This window comes from Molothrus aeneus, chromosome 6, assembly GCF_037042795.1.
Source record: "Molothrus aeneus isolate 106 chromosome 6, BPBGC_Maene_1.0, whole genome shotgun sequence".
In the NCBI taxonomy this organism is placed as follows: domain Eukaryota; kingdom Metazoa; phylum Chordata; class Aves; order Passeriformes; family Icteridae; genus Molothrus; species Molothrus aeneus.
Window position 1 is genome coordinate 61,416,133 of NC_089651.1, and position 8,902 is coordinate 61,425,034.

The window sequence follows — 8,902 nt, forward strand, 5'->3', positions numbered from 1 at the left end:
GCCAGCCGCTCCTCCGGGCCGGGCCTCGGGTGCCCACCCGGGTCCTGTGAGTGCCCGCCTGTGTTGGTGGCTGCTCCTGAGTTCGGGGAGTGAATGGGGGAAGCGGCGCCTGGAACACAAATCCCACAAAACCGTGGAATCCCAGACTGGTGCGGGTTGGAAGGGACCTTACAGCCCATCCCCTTCCACCCCTGCCATGGGCAGGGACAGCAGGGACACCTCCCAGTTGGTCACTTTGGGGTCTTCTGCTGGAGAGCACGGTGTGCATTCCCTTGAGGTTGTGTAGGATTGACTTCACTCTCTCTTCCCATTCCCTTCAAAACCACCACACTGTGGGTTGATTTCTATGGCTGATGTCCTGGTACATGGAAAGCAATCCCTCTTGGAGCTGCCAAGGGAATGCTTTGGTGTCTTTAGGAGACCGGGAGGTCTCCTAAACTGCAGAATTATTAAGGGATCAATTAATAAGGGATCTTCCCTCTGGTGAGCAGGGACAGGAAGGGCTGGAGCTGTGCAGGGAGGTTTAGCTTGGAGATAGGGAAAGAAAGGTTCTTCCCCTGCTGGGCCAGGGGTTGGTCCATGGTCCCTGGGGTCCCTTCCAGCTCAGGATTTTCCATGATTCTGTGATGTCAGGAGGATTCTTTGAGGAAGGCTTTGCTCTTTCCTGCAGCGAGCCAAAGGGAGGATGCCAAGGCAAACACAGCATCCATGGCCTCTCCTGGTGAGAGGCTGTGCCAGGGCACGGCCTGCTGACCCCAGGGCTCAGGAGTGTCCCTGCCTGCCTGGGCACTGCCAGAGTTCACCTCTGCTGATTAAACCAGCAGATAATGCTGCTAATTATCACACTGGGTTGGGATTTCCAGCAAGCCCTGGTCCTGCTGGATGCAGCTGGCTCAGTCTCCTCTCTCACTAGCATGGGATATTTATCTAAACAGAGAGCTGAATATTTGCAGGGCTAAAATTACCATCAGGCTGTGGGTGTTGGTGGGTTTTCACTCAGCTCTGCTCAGTGTGACCATTTCTGTGCTGCTGAGTTCATTCAGTCAGGCAGCACGAGCCCACGAGGGTTACAACAGCAGAGAAAGGTGATGCCAGGAGCTTTGAGGTCCTTCCTTTGCCCATGAGCCGGAATCTGAGTTCTTCCCTCAGCCTCAGAGCAGCTTTTTGTGCTGTCAGGAAATGACTTTTGGTGCTTTTGTTCTGACAGTGCAGAGCGTTGAGGGGAGGGTGTGACTGTGCTGAGGTTGTTCTGCTTTCCTTTGTAAGAGCTGAGAGGCTCCTTTGGGGCTTTCTCCAGGACCAGCAGGTGAGGAGCGTGGATTCTCATGGATTAGGTGAGAATAAAGCACAGGTGCTGGAACACAGGGTGGGGGCTGGGGGCTGTGTCACCCCCTCAGGGTACCACAAAACCCCCTGGAATGAGCACCTGCAGGGTGGGGAAGTTCCCTTTCCATCATCCGCTCCCCACTTTGCACCCAGCCCTGCTGTTCCTCGGGCCTCTCCTCTTGAATCTTGGCTTTGTTTGTTTTGTTGGAGACTGCATTGCCCATCATCCCTGGGGACTGGGGGCAAACAGGGCTTGGCCTGCTTTGGCTTTGCCCATTTCACCTGGCAAAAAGCTTTTCTGAACTCCTTCTGTCCTTTCCCTCCTGGAAAAGTGATGGGACCTGTGCAGCCCCTGCCAGAGTTTCTCTGAGCTGCTCCTGCCCTGGAGTCCTGTGGAGATCGGCCCCTCCCAGTGCCTCTGCTCCAATCCTTGTTGTCCCTCTGCCTGCTAACAATGCCTCAGGTTTGAGCTTTTCTATTTTTCACATTCTGTGCTGCTTCAATGTGCAGGTCTGGGCTCCATATCAGGGGATGCTGAGCTCAGTGCACAGAGCAGGGAGACAAAACAATTCCTGCTCCAGCTGGGCACCAAGGACAAATGATCCAAACCTCAGCCCAAGAGCACAAACCCCGTGGGCTGGAGAGAGAAAAACAAGCAGGGTGGGACTGCAGGGGCTAAAGCTGGAATGGGACAATGAACTGCAAGGTGCAAATGGAGCAGAACTGATCCCAGGGAGAGACCCCGTGCCCGGCCGTGCATTTTGGGGCCATTTTGGTTCATCTTGGGTGCAGGCCTGGCTGGGCTCTTGTGCTGCCCAAGGTGGATGCATGGAGGAGATGCTTTGAATGAATCCCTGCTTTATTCTGGAACTCCATCCAGCCTCTGCTCTAGGGCAGCCTGCTCTTCTTTCCCTGGATCCCTGGCAGGGCCCGTGGCTGAGTTGAGCTGCTCTGGGCTGTGGTTGCAGCTTCTGCCTCTGGGTGACACTGAGAGCACCCAAACCTGATCTTCCCATGATCATCCACGGCTCCAAACCTGCCAGAGGGGAATGATGAGCTGCCCTTCTTCCCACAGAAACCCCACACTGATGGGGGGATGTGGTTCCGTGCCCTGGGCAGCTCGGGTTGGAAGGGACCACAGTGGGGTCACCTGGTGCCACCTCCCTGCTCCAGGATTGTGCCCAGCTGGTGCTGGAATGTCTCCAGGAGTGCAGACTCCTCTCTGGGCAATCTGTTCCAGTGCCTGGTCACTGCACAGTAACAAGTTCTTCCTCAGAAGAGAAATGGGATTCACTCAAATGCTTTTCCACCTGTGCTGGGATTCATTCCCAAGGATCCTCCCTGCCCTTCAGGAAAACTTCCCAACCTCACCAGGGGAAGATTTGCCATGGCCTGGCTGTGCTTTTAAAGGAAATATTCCTGCTCTTGAGGAGGACAGATAGCGAGGAAACATTTGAGCACTGAGCACTTTGGGTAGTTAAGATCTCAAATTAGTCACTGATGAACTCAGTGCAGTCAGTCCTGGCAGCTCACGGTTCCCAGTCCCACGGGGAATGGGGAGAAGCTGGGGACAGAGCACCACCTACTTTTGGAACATTTCAGTGGAGTCCTGGTGCTTTCCGTGAGTGCGCGGGAAGGAGGGTAAACAGGAAGCAAATGGAAATAACTTCAGAAAAGCAAAAAAAGGCTTTGCTGTCTGAGGGATCCCACTGCTGAGTCCCTGCTGAGCCTCTGGGAGAGCACAGCCTTTCCAATGAGAAATTGTTTGGGAAAAACAGGCCTTTATTTTTAACAGAGAGATTTAAGCTGCTGCGAGGTGCAAATTTGTCACCACAGATGAAGTGTGATGGTCTGAGCAAAGCAGGTTCTTCCCCTCAGGATGGATATAAATCTGTATTTACAGATGGGCCTGTGACACCCTCAGGGAAAGCAATGCACCTCTGGGCACTGTCCACTCCATATAGCTCAGCCTTACCCTGCTGGCTGATTTTCAAGATAAAATACACCAAAAAAGCACTCAAAATACCCAAATATGTTCTAAATTACCTGAAAAACGTGAGCTCTTAGGAGGGCTTCAGTTTCACACACCTGCTGGAGAATGAAAACCCTTCTCAGGTCCTTGGCAACCCCCACTGAGTTACTGGGTAGCCTGCAGGAGTTAAATATTTTAAAAGTCAGTTAAATATTTTAAAAGTGAGTTAAATGTTTCAAAAGTAAGTTGAATGTTTTAAAAGTGAGTTAAATGTTTTAAAAGTGAGCTGAACGTCTTAAAAGTGAGGTGAGTGTTTTAAAAGTGAGTTAAATGTTTTGAAAGTGAGGTGAGTGTTTTAAAAACGAGGTGAGTGTTTTAAAAGCCAGCACTGGCTGATGCTGTGTCAGTGGATGGGTTGTCCCTGTACCTGCTGAGGATTTACAGCCCAGAGGGTAAAAAGCAATCATGGTTATAAAGTGATTAGGGCTTACAGCCTGGGGAGAAGGGCAGCAAATACCTGTGGGACCTTGTGGTGGCTCAGCTGGGCCTGGCTGCTCCTTATCTTTCCTTATCTTTCCTTATCTTTCCTTATCTTTCCTTATGCAGAAGGAACTCCTGGGCAGTGCAGGTACCAAGGTTTGCATTTATTGTTTTCCATGGATTTGCAGGCTGTGGTTCCATGTTCTGCCCTCCACCAGAGGTCCAGGTGCTGTCACAGCAATGTGAAACACCAGATTAACCAAACCTTGAGGAAACTGATGCTCATCAATTAGATAATTTTTATCTCTTTGACTATAAATCAAATTCCAGCCACTGTGGACCATCGGGTCAAACCTGTTTTGATGGGGTGCAGGCATCTTTCCCTGCTTCCCTCCTGACAGAGATGGGAAAAGCCTTTGTTCACCGATCCTTCAAAGACCTTTGTGGCTTTCCAAGGAAGGAAAAGGGAATATAATAACAGCTCTGGCTTTAGTATCTGTGTTAGATAAATTCTCCTGTTGTGAAAACAAATTACATCCTCGATACAACAATGGCATTCCAGGGGCAGATTTGTCATGGAGATATCTGACACAATGGGCCAAGTGTCCTGTGCTGGGGTGACTCAGGGAGAGAAGCCTTTCCCAGAGCACTTGGCCCTGGTCCTGCCTCCCTGTGGGCAGGGAGGGGTGGGGATGGTTCCCATGGGTGTCTCAGCCCTGTTTCCTGTGATTTGGGGTGCAGCAGCAGCTGGGATTGGCAGGAAGCTGAACCTGAAACCTCCAAAGGTGTGTGTGTGTGTGTGTGTGTGTGTGTGTGCTACAGGCAGTGGCATCAGAGACATCCCTGGATCTTCCCATCCTTGGGTTAAGAAGCAGAGATGGGAAGGGGTGTTGGAGAATACAGGAATTTGTTGGGAAAGACAGGCCCTTATTTTTAAGAGAGCAACTTAAGCCACTGTGAGGTGGAAATTTGTCACCACAGATGAAATTTGATTGAGCAAAAAATATCCTGACTGCAGCAGGTCTCTGTGAGCCCCAGTGTGCTGAAATGATGCCTTGAGGATCCTGAAGCACCAATAAAATCTCATAGGTATCATCAGGAAAAAGCCCTGTCCTGGTCTCCAGCGCCCTGGGGAAGTGAGGAAGAGATTCTCCAAAGTGGCCTCTCAAGGAGGAAAACCTGTCTGACATCCTGGAGAGGAGAAGGCTCCAGGGAGAGCTCAGAGCCCCTGGCAGGGCCTGAAGGGGCTCCAGGAGAGCTGGAGAGGGACTGGGGACAAGGGATGGAGGGACAGGAGCCAGGGAATGGCTGCCAGTGCCAGAGGGCAGGGATGGGTGGGAGATTGGGAATTGGGAATTCTTTATTCAGAGGGTGGTGAGGTATTGCAATCAGGTTTTCAATATATAAATCTACTCCCTGTAACCACCCTCAGGGAAAGAAATGCACCTCTGGGCACTATGTACTCCAAATAGCTCAGTCTTACACTGCTGACTGATTTTCAAGGTAAAATACCTCAAAAAAAAAAAAAAAAACAAAACACCAAAAAACCAAAAAAAAACACAAAACCCAAACCACTCAAAAAAAGCACTGTTGGATGCCCCTGGATCCCTGGAAGTGCCCAAGGCCAGGCTGGACACTGGGGCTTGGAGCAGCCTGGGGCAGTGGGAGATGTCCCTGCCCATGGAATGGGATGGGATTTAAGCTCCCCTTCCATACAAATCATTCATGGATTCTATGATTCCAGAATATTTAGGGTTTCTAATATATCTTAAGTACATCCAAATGTCTCTACAGGTGCTATTGGCAAAGCTGGCTCCTCCTTTCCCAGGGTGTTCTCAGGAGCAGAGAGAGGAAATGAAGAGGGAGGTGGATACTGCCTGACCAAACCTTCACCTGCCAAAATCCTGGATCACCACCACGGCAACACCAGCCTGGAAAATCCTGAAGCCTTAACAAGAAGAATAATTTGAGGCCCATGGTGGGATTTTGGGGTGTCCTGTGCAGGGCCAGAGGCTGGACTCCGTGGTCCTTCTGGATCCCTTCAGCTCAGGGTATTGTGTGGTTCTTTTCCGTGCCTCTGTGGTTGCTGGCCCTCGGAAGGAGGAGTTCTGCAGCTCAGCGGGATCCCCAGGCTGGTGATTTGTGGGGCTGGAGCCTGGCTTAGCCCTGACTGTGCACAGAGCTCCCGCGGGGAGCTCAGCGGGATCCTGGGGCAGCTGCTCCCGCTGGGCTGGGCGGGTCCAGCGGCTCCGGGACGAGCTCGGGAGGGCAGAGCAGGCCCTGGGCTGCGGGATGAGCTCCGGAGGGCAGAGCTGGGCTCCGGGATGAGCTCCGGAGGGCAGAGCTGGGCTGCGGGATGAGCTCCGGAGGGCAGAGCTGGGCTGCGGGATGAGCTCCGGAGGGCAGAGCTGGGCTGCGGGATGAGCTCAGGGAAGCCCCCGGGCTCCGGGATGAGCTCAGGGCAGGCCCCGGGCTCCGGGATGAGCTCCCTGGCTGTGCCAGCCCCGAGGGGGCTCATTTGCCATCTCAGCTGTTGCTTTGGTGCTGCCCAGCTCTGTCAGACCCTCTGTCTGCATCCTCCCTGTGCCTGGGCCCTCCTCAGGCTGCCAAGCCCCTTCCCATCACATTTTTTTTCAGGAAGTCATTCCCCTGCTCTCCCAAATCCCTCCTGCTTGGTTTTTTCACATGAGGAAAAACCCCTGTGTCAGTGGCAGGAGAAGGGGTTACTGGATGTGTTCAGTGTTATTTCTGTGGGGATGGTTTGCCTTTCTCCCCTGTTTGTGGATGCCAAGCCCTCCCTCTCCTCATGCCTTGATCCCTAAATCATTATCCTAATGCCTTTAGCCAAAACTCCAGCTGTCACCAACAGCTCTTCCTTAAGGAGATAAAAAGAGCCCAGAACAAGGTCTGGGATCTCTCCTGTGCAGTCCTGACACCCTTAATGCTTCAGGCTTGTGCAGCACTGGGGAAAATCTTATTTTCCTTCTCAGAGATGGGATTGCCCTGTGGACTTTAGCCCTGGACTTTGCTCCAGTAGCTCGGAGGGGCTGGAGGAAGTGCTCGGACACCTCGGAGTGGCTCTGGCAGGGCAGGAGGTGTGGCCCTGCCTGGGCAGGACGCCCTTGCCTTGACCTCTGTGCTGGAGAAACACAATTCCGTGAGCCATCCATGGAGGAGAGGGAGCAGCCACTTATTCCCATGGGATGCCTGGGCAGGACACTTTGACAGAGGCAAAACACAGAGTTAAGATAAAAAATCCTCAGTGAATGAAGCAGCTGCCTGTTATGGCAGGGAATGGATAAAAGCAGGGAGCTCCTGAAATTTTATTCCTTGCCTTCTTAGGTTTTTGTTATTTTTCTATCCCTTGCTGAGCATCATTCAGCTCATTACACCTGCAGGGAGCAGGCTGCCCCTCAGACTATTTGTAAATCCTTCTGAGCTCTCTCTGGGCACATCCCATGAACTTAAATCTTCAGCCTACACCAGCACAACCTGCCCAAGCATTGTGCTGGGTGCTCACTTGAAGAGCTAAATTTTGCTCCCTGTGCCTGCTGCTCTTCCCACGGTGCTGCTGCAGCCCTGAGGAGCTCCCGAGGCCGGAGGAGCCGCTCCAGGGCTGACGGGGAGCGGAGGCAGCGCTGGGAGCAGCCGGGCACGGTGGCTTGTGCCTGTAATCCAAGCTCCGGGGAGGCTGAGGCTGGCGGATCGCTGAGCCCGGGGGTTCTGGGCTGCCGTGCGCTGTGCCGAGCGGGCGTCCAAGCTAAGGCCGGCATCGATATGGTGGCCCTGGGGGAGCCGGGGGCCACCAGGTCGCCTAAGGAGGGGTGAACCGGCCCAGGTCGGAGACGGAGCAGGTCAAAGCTCCCGTGGCGGTCAGTAGCGGGACCGCGCCTGTGAACAGAGCCTGCAGCGCAGCCCGGGTGATAGGACGGGACCCAGCCTCTTTTGGCACCTCGGACCCAGCCTCTTTTGGCATCTTGTCCCCCGGCCCCAGCACATTTTGGCATCTCCCCTCGGAGCCAGCCCCCTTTGTGAGCTCGCCGTGCCGCGGAGCAGCCACATCGGCACTCCCAGGGATGCTCCTCCTGAAGATGCCGCGCCAGCCTCGCCCACCCAGGCGCGCTGAGGTTTTGGTGGGATGTGTTGGGATCCCAGCAGATGTGATGTAAAAGTGGGAAATGCCGGGTTCCTGTGCCGGCCAGCAGGAATTCCCGTCGTGTTTCTGGCTGCGAGTCAGTCCCATCCTTCCCTCAAAGGCTGGGGAAGCTCGCAGGAGCCTCTCGTCCCTCTGTTCCGCCCGGCATTCTCTGTCACAGCCCATCGGTGCCCTCGGCTCTGAACTCTCAGGACAACGCTGGCAAATCGGGGAGCTTTGCTCCAGGAGGAGTTTTCCAAAGCAGGACATCCCCGGTCTGCTCTGTCCGGAGCTGTCCCGGGGACAGAGCTCCGGGCTCGGAATGAGAACAGCACCAGCGTGTGCCTGCTCTGGCTGCCAATGGGGGTTTGGGCTTCCTCAGCAGCTCAAACCTCCCCAAAACCCATTCCAAGCGGTTTGGAGCATAAAGCAGAGGGAGCTCAAGGACGTTCCCTCGGTTCCTCACTGCCACTGTGTGGCCAGGCAGAGCTCGCACAGCGCGGGTGGCAGGAATCTCCAGAATGGATGGATCTGGTGGTTTCTGGGATCCGAGTGCTGAGGTTGGGATTTTGGGCTGCGGTTGTTGTGCTGGTGGAAGTTCAGTGTGGATATGATCCCAAAATCCCACCGTGAATCTCTGGGAGCAACGCCCAGATTGTGTAGGAAGTGAAGTTTGTGCTAAGGATGGGGAGGGGGAGCTCTGTCCTTGGCCTGGCTGCTTCCTCAGCAGGGAAAACTGAACTGTGTGCTGGGGTGAGACAGGGATGGAGGGAAAGGGGAAATAGGAAGGGAGGGAGGAGGGAAAGCAGAAGGGGAAAGGGGAAAGAGAATGGGAAAGGAGAAGGGGAAAGGGGAAAGAGAATGGGAAAGGAAGAAGGGGAAGGGGTAAGGAAAAATGGGGAAGAAGGTGAAAGTGGCAAAGGGGAAAGGGGAAGGAGAAAGGTGAATGGGAAGGGATAAGGAAAAAGAGAAGGGGGAAGAAAGGAAAT